Here is a 20,849-nt window from a genome sequence, read left to right on the forward strand (position 1 = left end):
TAAGATAGCGTTCACTAAGCCAATTCCAATGTTTGACTCATCTGTGTTCTTTGCAGTGCTTTATGCTCTGTCACTGGATCCTGCCTAGAGTTTCACTCTGGGATGAGAGGCAAGTTGCTCTTTGTCATTACTGTCCTGCAGTGAGATTGCTACAGTCTAGCCTTACTGTTCACAACCTTCACTTTTAATAATTATTGATCAGTTATTTTTCAAATGTTCTTTAATTTGGGGGTGAGTTAGTTTGGCTAATTTAAGCAAAATTTCTGTTATGTGGATGAAATATGTGATGTTTTCCTTTACATTTTCCTACTATGCCTTTGCTTAATCGAATCAAGTCATTGGACTGAATGGATGTGTCTTTGAGCCTGACATCATGGAATTCTAAATCCATTTGTTTAGTATAGATCTTATACATACTGAGTTCCATGACACACTTGCTCTGCTCACTCAATTATTTTCTGGTAGCTCATGTCTATCTTACAAATAGTAACTTTTGCTTGAAAAGATGACTCAGTGCTATTCACTGTGTTTCTGTCTCTCTTTTAAGACATATAATTTGAAATACCTTTGTGCAATTCTTGATCTTATCTTCCCAAATGTTATTTTCCTCTATACTTTAAGTGGATTGTCTCAGTCACTTTGGAACTGCTGTAACCAATACCAAATTCTGGTGGCTTCATTAATACATGTTTATTTCTCACAAATCTACAGTAGGAAATCCAAATTAAAAGTGGTTGATTAATGCTTATTGCTTACTTTTTTTTTACTGGTAGATAGAGAAAAGAAGAAGTAACTTCTCCAATGATATCTTTCATTACCTATAACTACCTGGATATATTTCTGGATATTGCTAATAATTTATAAATAATACATGTAAATAAGTGACATATAGACACATTTGTGTTGTAAGTGCTAGATCAATAACTTGATCAACTTTTTTGACTCTTGTACATTTTGTGTGCTTCATTGTAAAGTCTTGAGACAGTTGGAAGCTCTAAAAGGAAAGTTGGTAAAGGTGTCTGGCAAACACAATGGTATTGTAGTGCTCTGAAGGCCATTCACCATATTATTCTACCTTTCTACAGTGGTTACTGACATAGTCTATAATCTTGAGTTTTCCTTCTTTCTCAGCATATTCCAGCCATGTTTCTTGTTTGACAAATTTATCAACACTTCCTGGATTGTTGAATGTTCATGCACCAGTTCAAACATATTTCTATTCGCAAATTTCAAAACACAGATCAAGCCTTATATCTTAATATGATGCAAGTCTATCCAATCATCTGAGTAATTCACTGATGATGGGTCAAGCTGGGTCCTAGTCTGGAGTTAGATTTAAGAGCTCTTTTGATTGTCTTCTTGTTACCTGGGTCCTTCACACAGGGCTGGCCATTTAAAATAATCCAGGAAATAAGCTCCAGAGATTCAATACAGTATCTGCTCTACCCAAGGGGAAAATCTTTCTTAAGCAAACTATTTTCATTCTAGCTCTTCTTTAAACTATGTTCCATGTAGTAACTCAACTTTAATCAATGCAGTTTAAGTCAGTTAAAGTCAATTGAATATCAGTTTAGTCATTTCAATTCCTATCTGCCAGATTAATGTTACTGAATGTACACTGTGCCTTACACAAGAATAAAAAAAAGTTGCTAAAAGAGGTGACCCCATTAAAATACAATTCAGCACTGGAGTACTAGTGATCAAGGCCTTTAGGAAGTGTATGGGTGGATTCTACTTGGTTGTGAAGCAAAGTTTAGAAGACTAGAGGTGGGCCCATCAGTAGAGTAGAATTTTACCAAAAATTGGAAAGATTGTTAGTAGCAATAGTAATTCTCAGAAAGATATTCTCTGCTGAGATGGATGCATGTTTCTTGTTAGCCAGTAGTGTTTAAATGGAGCCCTTGAAGACCTTAGTTTCCCTGAAGAATTCTAAGGTTACCAACAGGGCAGCATCTAAAGAAAAACATGGTCAAAGCAAGGTTTGAAGGCTGAACATGGCTGGTGAACTTGCTACTTTACATATCAAAATGATCTCCTTAATCTCAAATTTCAAAGCTCTGGCTGATATTCACCCCAGTGAAAGAGTCCCCTTTCTCTGAACTTGTACTGTTTTGCAGTATGTTCATACTTATTGCTTCTAGCATTTGCCTCCCTCCCTTAGATCTGGTCCAATCATCCCATCATTGCCTAGTTCATGGGATTCTCCAGCTTCAGACACTGTCCTTGTTGTCCATTAGTCATCTTCTTCTGTCAGGTGTGGGTGCTGTCAAGTACAAATGCAATTAGGAGTGAGAGAGCACTGACAGTGCTTAAGAAGTGTGTGTATGAGATGCTGTATTTTGGAAATGCTGACCTAGAGTATCTTGGTAATTTTGATGTTATTATTTGCTATGAACCTCTCTCATTTTTTTCTCCTTCTCATTGGCTATAACAAAAATTATGACCCAGTGGAGCCTTTAGAAATATAAAAACACAGGTCTCTCCTTAGCAGCTGCTGGAGTAACTGGATGGAAATCTGCTTTCCCCATCAATGGTTAGCCACATGAGTGAGAAAATAGCCTTCTCTGAGTTAAGTTAGAAAACAATGATTTTTATAGAAACCAGCATTACACATGGACAGATTCTGGAGATGAACATCTTTGAGATTTTGCAACAACATTTTTAAAATAATAAAATGAAAGTCTTTAATCATTTCTAGAAAAAAAATGTAAACAAAGAAATGTCAAAACATTCATGCTGCACTCAATAAAGAGGCTTAGCATAAATTACACAGTAAGTTACACACAGTGTGTTGTTTGGTTTGTTGAACTGGCATTGATGCTAACAAACTTCAATTTAGGCCTAGGAATGGGATTTTGCAGAAAAAGATAAGAACAGAGAAAACTGCAACTTATGGTAGCATGCCTCAGAGTAAAACAGAGAAACCTCCCTGGAGATCACATGTAGAATATGAATATAGGCTAATGAACAAAATGTTTAAGTGAAGACAAAGCATAGAATATTTATACTTCATCATGATTTGTATTGTTGTTGTTGAGTCTAGTGGTCTTATTCTTTCAATTTAATCTGAATATCGACCTGTAGTTATTTTTTGCTTCAGGCTTTAGGACCTACTTTTCATTTCATGGAGTGTAGACAGGACATTCTTTCAACTTGGATATCTGAAAGTGGAATTCAGATAAATTATTAATATTTGGGGGTATATAGTACTGGATTAACAATTGTTTTCTACTTTAGCTTTTTAAAAATGCCTTTCTAGGGACTGTAGAGATGGATCAGTAATCAAGAATATGCACTGCTCTTGCAGAAGACCATAGTTTGGCTGCCAGAACCTACATGGACTGACTTACTATCATGTGTAAGTCCAGATCCTAGGATCTAGCTCTCCTGCTCTTTATGGGTACCTTCACATATGTGCCTATACAAACAGAGACACACGTCCAGACACATAATGGAAATAAATACTTAAAAAGACAACAATAGAAAAGGCAATAAAATAAAGATATTTTCTATAACATTCTCATTTCTTGTATTTTAATTAAGACATCAGTGGTTACTAATCATTGTTTCACCTGCATATTTTGTGTCTCTAGGTACTTTTAATAGCCTTAAAGTAGTCTTTCTTTATTCAATTAAAAGATACAATGCATGGGCCTGTTTCTCATTTTATTTATCCCATTTGGTAACTGATGCGCTTTGTAATGTCTGTTTCTATGTTTGGAAATTTGAACCAATTAAAAATATAAATGTGTTTCTCAGCCTCATTGTGTGTGTGTGTGTGTGTGTGTGTGTGTGTGTGACACAGGCAGACACACACACACACACACACACAGAGAGAGAGAGAGAGAGAGAGAGAGAGAGAGAGAGAGAGAGAGAGAGATATTCAGCTATTCAGCAGCCTGGACTTTCTTGATAACCTGTCCTTAAATTTATAGTGAATCCTACTACCTAGTCATTCTAATTGTGTGCACATGTATGCATTAGTGTGGTGTGTGCATGTGAGTATAAGTATCTGTGAAGGCTAGAGGCATTAGACTACCTGGAGCTGAAGTTATAAGCAAATTTGAGCAATCTGTCTTGGGTGTTGGGAAGTAAACCTGGGGTCTCTGCAAGAACAATTTGTGCCCCTAACCTTTGAGTTAACTCTTAAGCTCCTGGAATATTTTTTTAAGGGTACTAGTCTAAAGTGAAGCAAATGCAATACTAGATAGCTCTCTGGACATTAGCCACAATTTGATTATCATCTCACCACCTACCCCATCCCCTCATTTTAACCCTCCCCATGATGGTCTGTTAACTCTCTTGTGGCATCATTAGTGTTCAGCTTTCCAGATCAAGCAATCAGTTTACTTGTTTGAAAGAAAATAATGAATTTTGTGGAATTCCACTGAAATGCACTTTTTAAAAAATGGATAAATAGTGAAGTTGGTTCTTTCCAAGGATCACATGAGTATTGGTAAAACAATAAATTGTGTTGTCTGGAAGAATATGAAGGTTTTCCTCATGCTTTTTTGGAATGGATGCTGCATTTAAAAATAACATTGTAGTCTACCTGAGCATCATTTCTTTCTTATATTTTATCCTAAGATGTGGACCTTTTCGAGTTCTGTTACTCTAGTGGATTTTCCTTGGACTTAAATCTTTTAAAATGTTCAGGACTGTAATGTTTTCCAAACAATTTGCCAAACAAAACAATGTTTGTTATACTTTAATAAAGGCTGATGACAAAATATTCCTTTTAGCTTTCTATTTCAGGGAAGTGTATGTCATGCTGAATGTGCGTTTATCTCTCTATCCTTGAAGAAATTCCACCATGTGATCTCACAGGAGACTTTGAAAGAACAAAGGTGAAATTTCTTTGACTTTGGTTTTTATTCTATGTTGTCCTAGTTTCCTTTTCTGTTGTAAAATAGCATTCTGAGACAATGCAACTGAAAAAGGAAATGGTTATCTCACTTATATCTCCAGGTCACAATCCATCATTCAGGGAAGTCAGGGTAGAATTTGAAGACAGGAATGGTGGAGGAGCTGCTTGCTGGCTCATTCTTTCACTTGTTATTGCTTTCTTGATCCCTCATACTCACTTAGCATTTTTATCCAATTCAGGATCTCCTGCCAAAGGCTTGGTGCTCTCCACAGTGGGCTGGCCCCTCCTACATCAAAATAATCCCTCATGAGCTTGGCCACAGACTAACCTATCTAGGCAGTTCCTCAGGTGAGGACTCTGCCCTCGGATGACTCTGTTACAACAATCAGACAGTGAAAGGTCATCAGGACACAAGCTGAACACAAGTTTTTCACAAGTGGTTTTCTGAACTCACAGTTGAAGTAATCAGTAGAAATGTTTATATTTGTAATATGACTTTGGGTGACACTGAAACCAGCATTTGAATGCTGCCTTCCTCTTCCTGCTTGACTGCACGTCATCAGTAATTTGTTCTACTTATGTTCCTCTGCAAGTAAACCCTGTCTTGGTGATAACTTAAAACTTGGTGATAAAAGAAAAACGATTTTATGATTGAAAGACCTTCTATTCACAATCATTTGGGATTGTTTCTTCTCATTCCTACCTGGCCCAACAATCTTTCTCCTGGACTCAAAGTGAGGAAAACAAACAGGTTTTACCAGTTTCTTCACAGTGGCAGTGATGGTGGCAGCCAGAGAGTTTTATGAGAAATTGGTATGCCATTGTAATTACTCTCAAGGGTAAGAATATTGTCTCTCTCTCTCTCTTTTTTTGAGACAGGGTTTCTCTGTGTAACCCTACCTATCCTGGAACTCACTATGTAGACCAGGCTGGCCTCAAACTCCAGAGTGCTGGGATTAAAGGCATGAACTACCACCACCTGACAATAATATTTTCTTACATACCAAATTTGAAACTATACAAATGTCTCTAAATTTAAACATCCATAAGCATCAAGGATGCTCAAAGTTTTGTGACTTTCACTGTGAGCTTTCCCCTGTCACTACAGGTGCGCCCAAAGCAAATCAGCAGATAACCAGAGGAAAAAGCCCAGAAGGGCTTAACGAAACTTCACGAGTTAGCAGGCTGCTCCTAGGGAGAGTAGGCAAGGTAACAGGAAGGATTCCAATAGAGGGAGAGAAGTAAATGTAGTAACCGGAGAGTTACCCAGAGGATGGACCCAGAGGTTGTAGCAGGCTCCAGAAGCCAGAAAAGAAGACACTTACTGAGTAAGGGGAGAGAGACTGGATATATAGAATAGGCAGAGGGAAGAAGTGGTTGAAGAGATAGACTCTAGAATTTGGAACTAAATATGGTGGGTGGCAGAAACCAGCAGAAACAAATGATCCATATGTACCTTAAGAGTGTTAAATCAGCAAGTTGAAATGATGATCATGGGTACAGCTGAAAGATAAGTGAACATCCACTGTCAATGCTACCTGAAGAGAGAAAACTCTGAAAGGTGGTACTGTTTAGAGACCCTTGTATTTTAGGAGATGGGAAAGGTGGTGAAAAGGGAAGGTTAACCATTTTTCTTCATGTATAAGAAGTTCAGTACACTCAGAGCACACAGACAAGTTGCCCATACTTTGACAATATGTTCTGGTTTTTTTTTTGATAAATATTCAATGGGTGCCAAGTAATGTACCAGTGGTGACTAAGGACCCTGAGGGCATGTCTCTCCTTTTCTGTAACCTGGAGATAAAAGGGGTGAGTTCAGTCTAGAAGATGTAGGGCCAGAGCCTGGAGGATCACATGTAGAAATTTTAAAAATGGCTTGGTAATGGGTGCAAGAAGGGGTTCATGTGAGGGTTCGAGGGCCACCTCATATAGGGGGTGGGTGAGAAGAGGGAAAGAAGGAATCCAAGAGCATGTGAAGCTGGCCATCCTTGGAAAGGATAGAATTTAAATTTTGGTGGTGAGAATTGTGAATGACTGAATTAAATGTTTTCTATATAAGGGTAATGGTCTTGTGAGTTGAAGTGATAGCTAATCCCAGATAAGTAACCTGAGAGATGGATGTAGGTCCTTAGAGGGTTAGACCCTATATCCCCAGCTGGACAGAAAGTTTAATAAGGTAGAGATATTTGCCTGACTAATTTTCAGGGATGGACTAAAAAGCAGAAGATCAGCTATGTATTGTGTAAGCTTGGATTTACAAAGCGACAGAGAGTAAGTCAGAGGCTAGAGCCTGGTCAAATGGACGTAGGATATCCCATAATTCTTGGGGTAGGACAGTTCAGGAAAGTTTGAAGGAATGATGAGTATCTTGGTCAGTCCAAGTAAAGTAACAATATTTTGTGACTGGGGATCAAGAGGTATGGAAAATAAGGCATCTTTGAGGTCTGGGACAGAGAAATGTGAGGTCTCTGAGGGGATGGTAGAGAGTAGAATATAGGAGTTGGGTACTATGAAATGAAAGGGAACAACTATTGAGCTGATAAGTCAGAGATCCTGAACCAAGTGGGTCCCTGAAACTCACTCAGGACCAAGTAAGTGACCTCAGTGTAAAGAAGGAGAGAGAGATATCACTCTGCTACTTTGATGTATATCCATGGCTCCTGGTCAAAGACCACAGTGGTCTGGTCAAAGGAGTCTGAACCATCTCAGTCATTCATGGCAAGACTAAGGAGGTCAGCTGAAGAGCCATCTAGGTTTGATGTCCCCATACCACAAGGGACATGAGGGCAGTCAACACCCAAATGTACCTTGAACATGGTCCAGGTGGTTTACAAGGGTTTGGACAGACCTGTGTTTGGTGACCTTCCAGACTACATTTGATTAGTAACCAGGAGGTTCTTGAGCTCTGGGATTCCAGAAAGCCTGGGTAGTTGATATGGCTAGCTGAAAGACCTTCATTAGCAACCAGTAATTTTGCTTTCATGCTTTTTTATCTCTTCCATGGTACAACTTTAAGGCCATAGCTAAGATGTCTGCCTGTAGAGTCAAGGGTCCTTTCTCTCGACACTTAAATTTGACCCAAATATCAGGGAACTTCTGGGAAGAAATAGGTCATGAGGAGTTGGTTTACCTCTGTGGTCTCAGGATCAGATTGATATTTTATAAGAGGATCTTTGTGAGGCAGTCTAGGAATTGAGTCAGGTTTTCATGTTTGTCCTGGATAACCTCTTGGATCTTTTCATAATTTATCACTTTAAGGGTAGCCTTGTGAAGACCAGCCAGGAGGCAAGTTACAAATTGATCTCTAGCTAGGATGCCCTCTGGGGATACTGCAATTCCATTTAGGGTGCCGGTTGGGACTGCCTCAACCCTGACTGAGTGGGCAGCCTGTCACTGAGGAGGGAGGAATGAAAAGCAGAGAGGAAAAAAAGGGACTGTGAGGTTGAGGCTGATATGGGGGACTCTTGTTGGTGTGATCAAAAGTAGGGAAAGAATCCTCTGGGTTTGGCCTCACAACAAGGCGGAGATGGTGTTTCATTGGTTGGCTTATGCCATGTGGTCACTTTTAATCAAGATGAGAATAAAGCCATGTGACAAAATCTATCCTTTCCAACCTTATAAAAATGGCTGTCAGACACATGGCTGCTTACATCACAGTTGAGTGGGCAGGAGTGGGGAGCTAACATGGCAGGAAGTCACTTATTTCCTTTAAGATTACCTATGAATAGATTTTAAACTATCAACCTCAGTGTTTTGAGCTCCCCCCAGGTTTTAAAGGGTTTTAATCATACTCAATATGTTTACAAATCTTGAGGTACAGAAAGTTTACACAATAGTTTTACAAATCTTGAGAAAAGATTTATACATCAGCAAAAATTTTAGAGCGTGAAACTAAAACCAAAAGAGTATGAAATGAGTAGCAATTGTTCTCACTGGGAATAGTTTGTCTTTTCTTTCTTTCTTTCTTTCTTTCTTTCTTTCTTTCTTTCTTTGATTGTTTTATTATTATTTAAATTAGAAACAAGCTTGTTTTACATGTCAATTCCAGTTCCCTCTCCATCTCCTCCTCCCCTGCCCCCCACTAACTCCCTATCCCACTCAGTTTCTGCTCCCCAGGGAGGGTGAGACCTTCCATGCGGATCATCAAAATCTGTCATACCATTTTATTTTGTTTTGTTTTCCTTTCTCTGTCACATAGTCAGGTGGCTCGCATGACAGGGGACAGAGATTTTGGAAGAAACTTTCTACAAGCATGCTTGGTTCTAGAGAAGTGGGAGTCATACCCCAATTCTAGAATCAGCTTTTAAATGAAATGGGACAGCATAAAACAACAATCTAATGCCATTCATAGCTAAAGATACCTAAGCTGAAAACAAAGAAGGTTTAGCAGTAGGAAAAATTTTGAGCTTGGATATAGACAGGGGGCACTACAGGAGGTAGATGGGAGATGCACCAGTCAGTGAAGAGAGTGAAGAGTGTCTATAGGGTGTGTGCACCCTAAAAGTGGCCTACTCCTTTGCTTTCTCCCTCTCCTGCTAGGTCCAGTTCCTGACTCCCACTTTACAATTGACTTAGAGTTCCATCAACTGGTGACTTAAAAGACAGTACATTTATACCATCCATGGGTGATGGAAGAGAACAAACACAACCCATCAGGGCTTCGAGAGAAGAAAATATAGAGAATGGAGAATCTGTTTCCACTTCCCTGGTTGTTCACAGTATTTGTAAAGGTCACAAATAATATTAGATTCTAAGGTGATATTTAGCAGCCCTTTGGATGGATAATCAAAGGAGGATTGGAGCCAATTTTTATTGCAAAAGTAAATAAATTTAGGGCCCTTCAGGAAGGGTGCCAGGTGTAGAGGCTGGACATTTTCTAAGGGGCATCCTAATGTAGGAAGAGAAAGTATGGAAGACACTGTTCCCATGGATGAGAGAAAAGGAAAATGCCCCTGCAACCTGTAGCTGTGGGCATCCCTAGGACTCAGGAAGGACCAAATGAGGCAGTGGATTATTACTACACTCTATGTGGGTCAGGAGCTTAACCTGACTAAGCCAGATGAGAGACTTGGTGCCAGGTACCAGAGCTTTCCTAGATGGCAGAAGGTGAGGATGAAAACTGAGCTGTAGGAGGAGGGGTCTCATTCACAGGAAAAGGTTAGAGAACAGAGTCATGAAAGCCATGAGGACCTGAAGGGAAGGTGAGTAAAAGAGGACAGGAAGGGGTTCAATAGCCTGGTTTGACCAAAGGAAACCACAGGATTGCATTTCCAATGTGGGGGTGGGGGGTGGGGGTGAGGGGGTGGGGAGGTGGTCGGGTGGAGAGGGTCAACCATAGCCTTGAAGATCCTGGCTGGTGGTACTTCAATGGTCTCTTCCTCAATCTCAGAGAAATGTTTACACCAGTCAAAGGGGAAATTTACCTAAATGGCACTGGTGGATGGGGTTCTGAATAATTAGTGAACATAAGGAGAATCTGTTTTGGGTAAACTATAGGTTAGGAATAGGGTCCCAGTGCAGCTTAGGCCCCCAAGGGAAAACACAGGCAGTAGGAAATCCTGTTTTGGGTTTTGGCACCAATGTGTTGTAGCACAGATGGAAAGGTATATTGGCAATCAAGAGTCAAGGAATACCACAAAAACACACCGCACAATAAACCTCACACAAGAGATTTGTTGGGAAGGAAAAACAAACAAACAAACAAACAAAAAAAAAAAAAAACAGGAGGGTGGCTTCCTCGGCTTGGGTGAGAAACAGCAGGGAACTGAGTATAAGGCAAGGTTTATATAGAATTTCTTGGGGAAGGATGGAACTTTTCAGGTTAAAGCTTTCTAGGGTGGGAATCAGTGGGATTTCAAGTCCATATCTTGGAATTGTACTCTGTAGGTTGAGGACTGGGTCCAGCCATTAGAGCAGTTAGAGTGTTCCATGTGTGGAACCTGAAAGTTAGAGATCCTCAGGGGAGAGGCCTGGCTACTTGTGTGCCTCAATGAGCTTTACAGGAAGGGTATTTTTAAGGGTTTGGAGAGATGAAAGGGAAGGGAGAGATGTAATTATATTCTAATCTCAAACATAAAATAATAAAAAGAATACCCCTTGCTATGAACATGGAAAAAATAACTGTCATTATAACAGAGAATTGAGGGAATCTGGGCCCATGTCTCTGCTCCCCAAGAACTGAGCCTTTTATAGCCTATGCCATTGTGAACTGTCACATGTTGTAGACTTTGTCTTAAGACTTTGTATAAATCTTCAGGTGGTTATATGTACAGAGGGTATGCAGTGGTGAAGGTAAAGTATGGTTGAATGTCCTTTTACTCTACTAATGTGTGTTTCCTACATTCCTTGAAATATAGGGAAACTGAGGTATGCCCTTGTAAATCCCATTATTGCTTCTAGACAATTGTGAATGACTTTTAAAGACTGCTATTCGAGCATCCAGTATACTGTGACCTGATAGCACTCCACAATGACACCACTGTTCACCAGCATGGGTTATTATTACACAACTGTTGTTGAATTCCCCCTAGTAGGCCAATATATTAGTTTCCCTAAGTGAGGACACACACACAAACACACACACACACACACACACACACACACACACACACACACACACTCACACACACACACACAATGAGAAGGGTCTCAGGATGATAACTGCAGTGTATGTGCAAGCCATGCTTTGTGTGAGAGTAAGAAGCAAGATTTCAACTCTCCATAATCCAGCACATCAGATTTATGGATATCATTTCAGGGTCACTTAACTCTGAAGTGACACAAGCCATTTCAGTACAATCTTATTAGAATTATCCCCACCTCCTTAACCCCCATAGTGCCTTCTGGCTGTAGGCTTGACAGGCTTCCTTCCATGGGGGTGGAAAAGGGAGTGATTTCCTATCCTTTCTTTCAAAGTTCCCTTGATGCTAAGTCCTACTTAACGGTTTACTTTTTCATCTTTCTAAAATTGATATTACTTTTCCTGGATAGACATGGGTGAGAATATTTAAAATTTTATGCTTTCCTTTTTGTAAAACTACAAACTGTCTTTCTTGACTCATTTTCTCCGTGAATATGTATGTCGTGCCAAAAATTATATTTAAACGACTTGCTTATTGAAGTAGGTACTGCAATTTTCATGCTTTCAACTGGAAGGCGTTTTGAGTTGGTGTAAAGGGTTTAAAAGCAGCAGCAATGCTTTTTCCTCCACAGCCTCGCTCTCAGTTGCTGCCTCAGAATTGGAAATTCACCTTCCTTCTGATGTGGAAAGGCAGAGGCTGGGTCCGCTGCCTCTGACTTATGCTTGAATTGAGAATGGAGGTGGGATAATTTGTGCCTTTTCTTCTCTGTTAAAGATAACTGCTATTTTCACTACAGAAGGGGGAAAAGGGTTTTACCGAACATTTTTATGTTGAAGCAAAAGAGTTTAGCTGCCTTTCTGAATTGAAAGCTCTAATTAGATTCTCCTTTATTGCAAGATCTAGGCTTCACGGTGCATAACCATTAAAGCAGGGATGGTTTTGAAAGGGGAAGCCATGCGTTGTTTAAATAGAAGCATCTTAAGTATCTAACCAGGAAATGAAAATCCAAGACACCATGTAAGCTAGGAATTTTCTAATCAGTTTGCAAAGCAACCATTCACACTTGTCCCCACTCAATAAAAGATCCATTCTGGTGAGGAAATGGTGATAAAAGAAAGATAAACTGTGGCAGAAAAGATCTCAGAGAAATCTTCTTATTTCAAACTGAAGCAAGCCAGAAGCAGAATAAATATCACATATTTTCCCTCACATGTATATATATATATATATATATATATATATATATATATATTTATATTTATACATATATATGTGTGTGTGTGTGATGTGTAGAATATATATATCATATGTGTATGAAATTAGAAAGATAATGTGAATTGGGAGAGAATTGTATAAAGGGAGGGGGAAGGGCAAACATGGGAGGGCAGTGGAATACTTGTGTCCTGAATGTAGAAAGAGGGTCTAGTTGGGAGGATTTAAGAGGCCAATGAGAAGTGAAAGGTATGGAGGAAGGCAGTGGAGGTTGTTGAATAAAAAGAAAAGGTGTGTGTGTGTGTGTGTGTGTGTGTGAGAGAGAGAGAGAGAGAGAGAGAGAGAGAGAGAGAGAGAGAGAGAGAATTTCAATTGTGATGATCAAAAATTTTAAAATCTATAAAAGTAAAAACCAAGTATCATAGTCTTATTGGTGAACAGAGAATATAATGTCTTGTGTGCCACTTTCGACACTTTATTATAGATGGAAAAATTGGAAGGTCATGTTCACTTTCAGTTTTCTAGCTTTCCTGGATAGGCTAAACGGAAATGCTTAGTTTACAATTGTTGAGCAATGCTGATCAGTGTTTCCTTGTGCTTTCATCAAATGGATACTGGGACAAGCTTCCTAAAATGTAATTGAATGTTTCAGTTATTCAGTGTTCCTTAACTACATGCCAGGTTCCCTTAATTCTTCATTAGTTTATTTTTGAGTGTGTGTGATATATAGATTTGTACATGTTCACATGAGTGGGATGTGAGGAAGTTGGAGATCAACCCTGGATGCCTCTCTTGATGGCTTTCTACCTTACATATTGAAATAGTTTCCTACTGAACCCAGAGCTCATGTATTTGGCTAAGCTGGCAAGTCACCTACCCAAAGATCCTTCTGCTTCTACTACTCCAGTGTTCACCTGATGTTTCATGAGTGGTTGAGATCAGATCTCAGGTCCTCGAGCTTGTGTAATTTACCAGCTGAACTGCCTCCAGCCTCAGACTTCAATTCCTGAAGTCTCTTGTCACTTGGGACTTTGTTGATACAAGTGAAACTCACATTCTCACTTAATTCATTTCAATTTCCTTAGTCAGCATAGCTGCCTGTCAAGAGGTTAAACTCAGTGAAAAATTAATTTCTTAGCTGTGAGATCTAGAGTCTGGCACACCTTTTACCAAACATCAATTTTGCTATTGGAGGCCTCGTATCCCCTAGTTTAGAAAGTTTGGAAATTCTCTTGTATTGTTAGGTTAGTGTTCTCTTATCTTATAGTCTCATGCCTTTTTATTGTGATTCTGAAGGCTCCAAAAGACAGGATGTGTAAGAAGACAAGTGTTACAGTTTCTATGCAGTGTTTCAGAAAGTTGAAGATCATTAAAATTTTCCTTCTGAGGTTTCTCAAAGGAACCAAATCAAAGGATGGTTTCAATGAGCAATATAAGGAGAGCTTTTCCATTTTCTTGGTGCTTAGAACTTTTGATGTTAAAATAGAAATTTCATCTGGTAATTTAAAAATTCTTCTAATATTAAATACATAAATATATTTACTGATCATAACCCAAGAAAGAATTAGATTTATTGTAAAACAAATACAGATGGCTACACTGATAACAATTTAAAAATGGCCTAGAATAATTGAGAGGGATGAAGGTGACACCTTTGAAGCAGCAAGTGGATAGAGTCAAGTTAATTTATTTTAAGTGACAGTACAAGGTTGTAAACTTTCTGTATACATAATGACACATTCTCTGTAGTCCAGAGTGTTAGGTATCATTGTCAATACACTATTATATAACTGGTATCTGTGGGATGCAATATTATGAAAACATCTGTTACATGCTAAAAAACAGACTGGAACTTTTTCTAGACCTCACATCCAGAGTTAATAACACACTTGCAGTCACTTAGGATGTAAGGCTGTTATCATACTGTGCATTCACACTGTTTGTTTAGCCTGCCTTTAAGGGAACTATGTAGTAAGCAACATTACTTGCTTTAGATTTCCCATTTGATCACCTTTAACAACCTAAGCTAACACATAACTACAATCTTAAGTTATGTATTGTCCCATGGCCTTGATCCAGATAATGAACATGTATCATTTTTGGAAAGCAGTAAATACAGAAGTTGAAAGCAACTTTCTAAAATCTATCATAATAGTTGAAAGCAAAATTTATGGATATTGGTTGATAAGCAATGATGTTTGTTGTCTGAATAGTTGGGATAAGTTGGAGCCACTGACTTAGTCCCTTGTAAAACTCTGACAAGGATTTCTGTGAAGTATCCCCTTCCTTCTCTATAAGATGTTTTCTGAGTTTTTCAAAACTGAGAGAACGACATCCTTTGTTGGGGTTAGATACACAAACAGAACACAACACAGGGACAGGTTCATAAGATAGCCTTTAGACAGGTACAGATTCAGACTCATACAACAGACAGACACAGGGAGTATGAAGCAGAGATTCGAATCTGGAATCACTCTTGACTAAATGACACTAAAGGGAAATGCTTTTATTTCTTTCCTTAATATGACACTGGTGCTATATTGGTAAGTCAGAGTTAATGATGTGCATATGATCTACACAATCATCTACATCAAATGCCACCATTTTTCCTACTTTGACCATTTTCTTTTCCAGTCTGCCTCTAACATTGAGGCATCATATTTCCTCTGGTTCTTCCATAGTGAAAAGTGTTCATGCCTAACTTGGTTTTTGACTCCTGCACAGCTTTGAGATAGGTGTCTTGTGGAATGTCCCTCAGGCAGGTCTTGCCTGATAGTCTCATGCTTAATTGGTTTGATACTGTGGTAAGGTGTAAGGGGAAGGTCACAGAAGCGAGTCCTTCCTTACATCCTGTCAGTGGAGCTTGTCATCAACACTCTAATCTTCATCGGTTGGTGGAAGAGATGCTTGTCAGCTTTCTCCATGTTGAATAGTTACTTTAACCTCCTTTTTCATACTGTCCTCTGTGGGAGTATTTTCCATGTACAGCTCACACAGAGGGGAGAGGATGTGTGCTAGCACTTAGAGGAGCATTCAAGATGCATATAGAGTTTCTCTGTATGGGAGATTTGTTTATTTTCTTTCATTTATATATCCTGGATTTACTTGTTTATACATGTATGTAGGCATCCTTGAATGACAGGTGACAGCGTCAGATATCCCTGGAGCAGGAGTTACAGATGATTGGGAGTTACCTGACATAGATTCTGGATACTGAATTCAGGACCTCTTCAAAAGCTGCAAACACCCTTAACTGTTGAGCTGTATCTTCAGTCCTATATTTGATTTATATCACCACAGATTCATAAATATTTACTATATAACTTGAGTTTTACTATGATACTTTGTTTTATTTTGTGGTACATTTTAGGTTACTTACAAACATACTCCATGGGGTTTGTTGAACACAATCTTGACTAGGTGCCCAATGCTTCAGGCTGGACTTGTGTTTTGTCTGTCTTGTCCTTTCAATCATCCATTTCTTCAAGAGGCTCTGGTTGTTTTTATCCATTTAGTATTTGCACAGTAGACTATGATGATTTTTACAAATTCATAGTTTGTGGTGTTGGGCACTATAACATTATATAGAATGCCTTTATTGCTCTAGAATCCTTTGAATGCTATACAGTCATATATCCCCATCTGTACATATTCACAAACAATGATCAATTTCTACCAACTTTAAATATTTGCTTGAACACATTGGCTTCATTTATGGACCATTACTCATCTAAGCCATTTGTGTCTTTTTTGTGGCCTTGTGGCTTATTCCTATGCAGGGTTTCAGTGTATGAGTCAACTTATCCATTTGTTATCCATCTTGATTGCTTCCAGTCATTGAAATTTGCAAGTATATCTGAACACATATTTATATTTACTGAGTTGTATTTTTCCCATGTAAGTACACAGGCCCCAAAGTTGTTTAAGCAAAGGGGGTTAGGGAGAAAGTAATATGTGCAGTGGGTGCGGGCCAAGAAGAGAGAGAGCATGTCTCAAACACAAGGTGGGCAGATCCTGAGGGTCAACACCAAAGTCTATTGTTTGGTTTCCACATGCACATGGCATACACACACACATGAGAACAAGTACCTGCACACACATGTACATCTAAACAGACAGAAAAACATGGGAGACAGGGAGAGAAGAGGTCAGAGAGATGGATGGGGGGGGGAGAAAGGGTGAAGGGGATCTAGAGAAATAGTTCCTGTATTAAATAATATGAGCATTTAGCTTTGTAAGAAGTGGAAACTGTACCGCTTTCTGAAGCATGGATAATGTTGTGAATTATTACCTGCAAGGAAGGAGAGTCCCTTCTGCTCCCTTTCTCCAACATTTGCTATTTTAAGATGTCCCGCTGACCCCACTTTGCCAGCAACATTCTTATTTGCTTAATGCCATGCTTCCCTCCATAATGATCATGGTCTTACTTTCTGAAACTGTAACCAAGTCCCAATGAAAATTGTAAGTTGTCCTGTTCATGGTGTATCTTTGGAGCAATAGAAAAGGAGCTAAGGCAGTCTCTGATGCAAAAAAAAATTTTTTGATGTGGGATAAAGATAAGTTTTTACAATGCATTTAGGAATTATATCGGTTTGGGTAAGTGGCTTTAGTTAGTTCTCCTCTAGGACCCATGACCTCTCTAGCTAAAGTGTTTGGGTCAGTTTCTGTTATCAGGTAAGATTTTCATCTTTTTGAGTGGGTCCTAAGTCCCAATTAGACATTTGTTGCTTACTGTAAAAATATGTGTGCCACTATTGCATCTTTAGGGATATCTTTATGTGCTGGTCATTTGTTTGTGGTTTGTACCCATCATTACTGAGTACAACTATTGATGGGGGAAATACTTCTGTGTATGTTTTTAAATAAAGTATTTGCTTGGCCAATGAGACAGCAGCTTAGGCTGGACTAGGAGTCAAAGAGGATTCTGGGAAATGTAGTAGAGAAGTGGTGTTCCAGACAGGAAGTGACATAGCAAGGAGACTCATATTTAAGAAGAGGAAAAAGGAAGTGTCGCTCTCTTTTCTTTTCCCCTGGGCTCTTGCTCCAGCAGCATGATGTGATTCACCAGCAAGGAGCGACACCAATAAGGTGTCTGATAAGATAAGTCCCATAAAATATATAGATATATGGTAATTGAGACTGAGCTAACAAAAGAGAATCCTAGTCATTGGCCAAGCAGCTTTGTAACTAATACAAGTCTCTCTATGTATTCATTTGGGCCTAACTCGGGTGGGCGGCTGGCGTAAAGCTCACACGTGGCGGTGGTGCTCAGGCGGCTTTTGGCAAAAAGATTTATCATAACAAACTATTAAATGATTTCTATCCTTGGCAGTTTTCATAACACCTTCTAGCATTGTGGAAGCTAGGTTCCAAAGAGGAGACTTTAGCATAGTATTAAGCTATAATTCTCCAAATTCAATGTGCAAGTTGCGTGGAAAATCATGACTTGCCTTCAGCTTCTAGGAGGCATCCAAGAGCAACATCAATTGATTATATTGCTTTGTGACTCTTTTGAACTCCCCTGACCAACAACCAAAAGGGTATTAAATGTTATAGTCTCTCATTTAAATTTTAGATAATTGTTTCAAGGAAAAGAAAACCTCAGGGTATTTGAAGCATTGGCTCACTTCCATGATTACCAGGCTGGTTTTGATCTTTTTAGTGTGCAAATAGAGTTGGACTCTAAGATGATATGACCAAAGTGTTTTGAAAAGAATGGTACAGAAATGAGACAGACAGTGGTGGCATACTCCACTAAATCCAGCACTCAATAGGCAGATGCAGATGCAGCTGTATGAGTTTGAAGTTAGCTTGGTCTACAGATTCAGCTCCAGAACACCCAATGCTACAAAGAAGCCTTGTTTAAAAAAAAAAAAAAAAAAAAAAAAAAAAAACAGAATACAGAATATTACAAAAATGATTGTCCCATTATAACCCAGGTTACAAAGTCATGAAATGCTTCAAATATCTGCATGTCATTCTTAACCCAGGCATGAGATAATCTCTTTTACCTTCCAATTTTGTGTATTTGTGGTTTAATCAAGCATAAAGAATTATATCTCAAAAATTCTTTAACTTCCAATCCATGAACACAAAGTAATGTATAAGTAATTAGATTTCCTCTGATTTCTTTCAGCAGTTCCTTTAGGATACTCCAAATTTAAATCCTGTATTTGTTGTTGTTGCTGCCATTTAATAGCTGTCTAGCCTTTCAGAGAACTACATCAATTTTCTAATATTTATCTTTTGAAAAAGGTTCACACACAGACACACACACACACACACAAACACACACATACCACATGGATGCCTGGTGCCTATAGAAACTGGGAGTGGCCCTCTTAGATCCCTAGAATTGGAGTTACAGATGTCTTTGAGCCACCGTGTAGATTCTGGTAATTAAACTTTTGTCCTCTTCAAGATCAGAAAGTTCTTTTAACCTTTTATCCATCTCTCTTTCATCTTTACTATTTATTAATACTTGCTTTTTAGAAATAGGAATCTTTTTAATATGTCATGTTGAGCCATATACACAAAAAAAACAGGTATGAAATGAACAAAAAGTATTGGAGGAAAACAAAAGTAGCAAAACAAGGCTCTCTAAACTCTTACGCAGTGACTTGGTATGATCTTCCAATCATCAGTCATCCTCATAGGTAAATAAGGCTGTGGTATCGTCTCTAAGAAAATGGAAGAGGAGCAATAGGACACAAATTAAGATATGTGATCTGCTTGACAGCCAAATTTGTCTTAACTGCTTTTTAAAAAGATTATAACATACAATCTTCAGAAATGAGCATTGAGAAAGATTTGAGTTAATTTGGGGCAAGTAATAATTGTATTTTATAACTGGCCATGCCCATTAAATATTGGTCTTCAACCTCACTGTCAGATTCAATTTGAATCAGGATTGACCTATGAATGGTCTGTGAGACTAAGCTATTTAATGCTTCTCAGTGCTTTCTTAAAACTAAATAAGATTCTGGCAGAAGTCAAGGTAAGATCACCCTTAGCCATCTGCAACGGGATGGAAAGACAGAACCACAGTAGATGCAGATAAAATATCTGACAAATTCCAATGTGTTTCAGCATTTGAAAATTCTTGATAAAGCAAGTGTAAAGGGTAGTTTCTTCCATGTGTTCAAGAGCATCTATAACTATCACACAGCATCATTATCAATGGGAGAGACAGGAAGTGTCTAAGATTCAGGATAAGGAAGGGAAAACTCTTATCCACATTTAGGTACTATAAAATACTCAGAAAAATCCACAGTTTAATGCATACTGCTATTCCTATATGAACACAAATGATGTCTAATTCCTACACAATATATTGTTTCTTTTTCAAGAATGGAGTGAATTTCCAAAAGGAAGACACACATGGGGAAACAATACTGAAAAGCCAAATATAGACAAAAGGAATTGTACAACTTTACCAGCCTAGCTCAACACCCAAAGTAGCTGTGATAAACTCTCAGTGGCACGTCCATGCCCCAGGTAGTCATGCTATTGTCATTCATACAAGATGTGTTTTAGCATTTCACATAGTACTTAATGAAATAACTTCCCATATTACTATTTCTCCTTAAATCTCCAGCATGTTCCTTCTGGGGTCTGTGTAGTTTAATAACAAAATAACATGCAGGGTTATTATACACCTACAAAGGAGGCATAGCCCTTTAAAAAACCATTTGGATATATGTTAGTAAAGATGGCCTTTTCATCTAAAATGACCTATTTATTTATGTGAGAGTGGACAGAAAATGAGAGATTTCTAGTCTGGGTCAGAAATGAGATGGTGATTGAGGAAAATGATAGTTGTGACTGTCCAATTATCTCGTTGTGGAAAATGACCTTTGAGTTATCGACCCATGCCTCCAGCTGACAATGATTATCATTATGTCCTCATGGATCTTAGAAAAGTTATAAATTCCCTGAAGATGGTTATTGTTGCTTTCTCTATTATGTGGACCAGAATCATATGTTTTCTTAATGACTGGATGCCAAGTTGAGGGGAATTGCTTTTTTCAGTATAATCTCAGGTTTCATAGATGATTGTTTCAGGAATCTCAGTGAAATTTACAACCTTCTAATCCTAGTGTATTGCCATGGTTGCTACAGTAGATTTTTTGCAAGTTCATATTCTTCATGAATTAACACTGCTTTGATATATCACAATTTGTGTCTTA

At 38.5% G+C, this 20,849-nt stretch overlaps 1 long non-coding RNA gene across 1 annotated transcript in view; it reads left to right on the forward strand.

Annotated features, from left to right (window-relative positions):
- Window positions 1-17,663: 17,663 nt before the first annotated feature.
- LOC107979254 overlaps window positions 17,664-20,849 on the forward strand; it is a 59,553-nt gene continuing 56,367 nt past the window's right edge. Inside the window, exon 1 of the long non-coding RNA XR_003484114.2 lies at window positions 17,664-17,748. This is a non-coding gene — a long non-coding RNA (uncharacterized LOC107979254). The remainder of the gene's footprint in view (window positions 17,749-20,849) is intronic.

Source organism: Cricetulus griseus, chromosome 3 (genome assembly GCF_003668045.3).
Source record: "Cricetulus griseus strain 17A/GY chromosome 3, alternate assembly CriGri-PICRH-1.0, whole genome shotgun sequence".
NCBI lineage: Eukaryota > Metazoa > Chordata > Mammalia > Rodentia > Cricetidae > Cricetulus > Cricetulus griseus.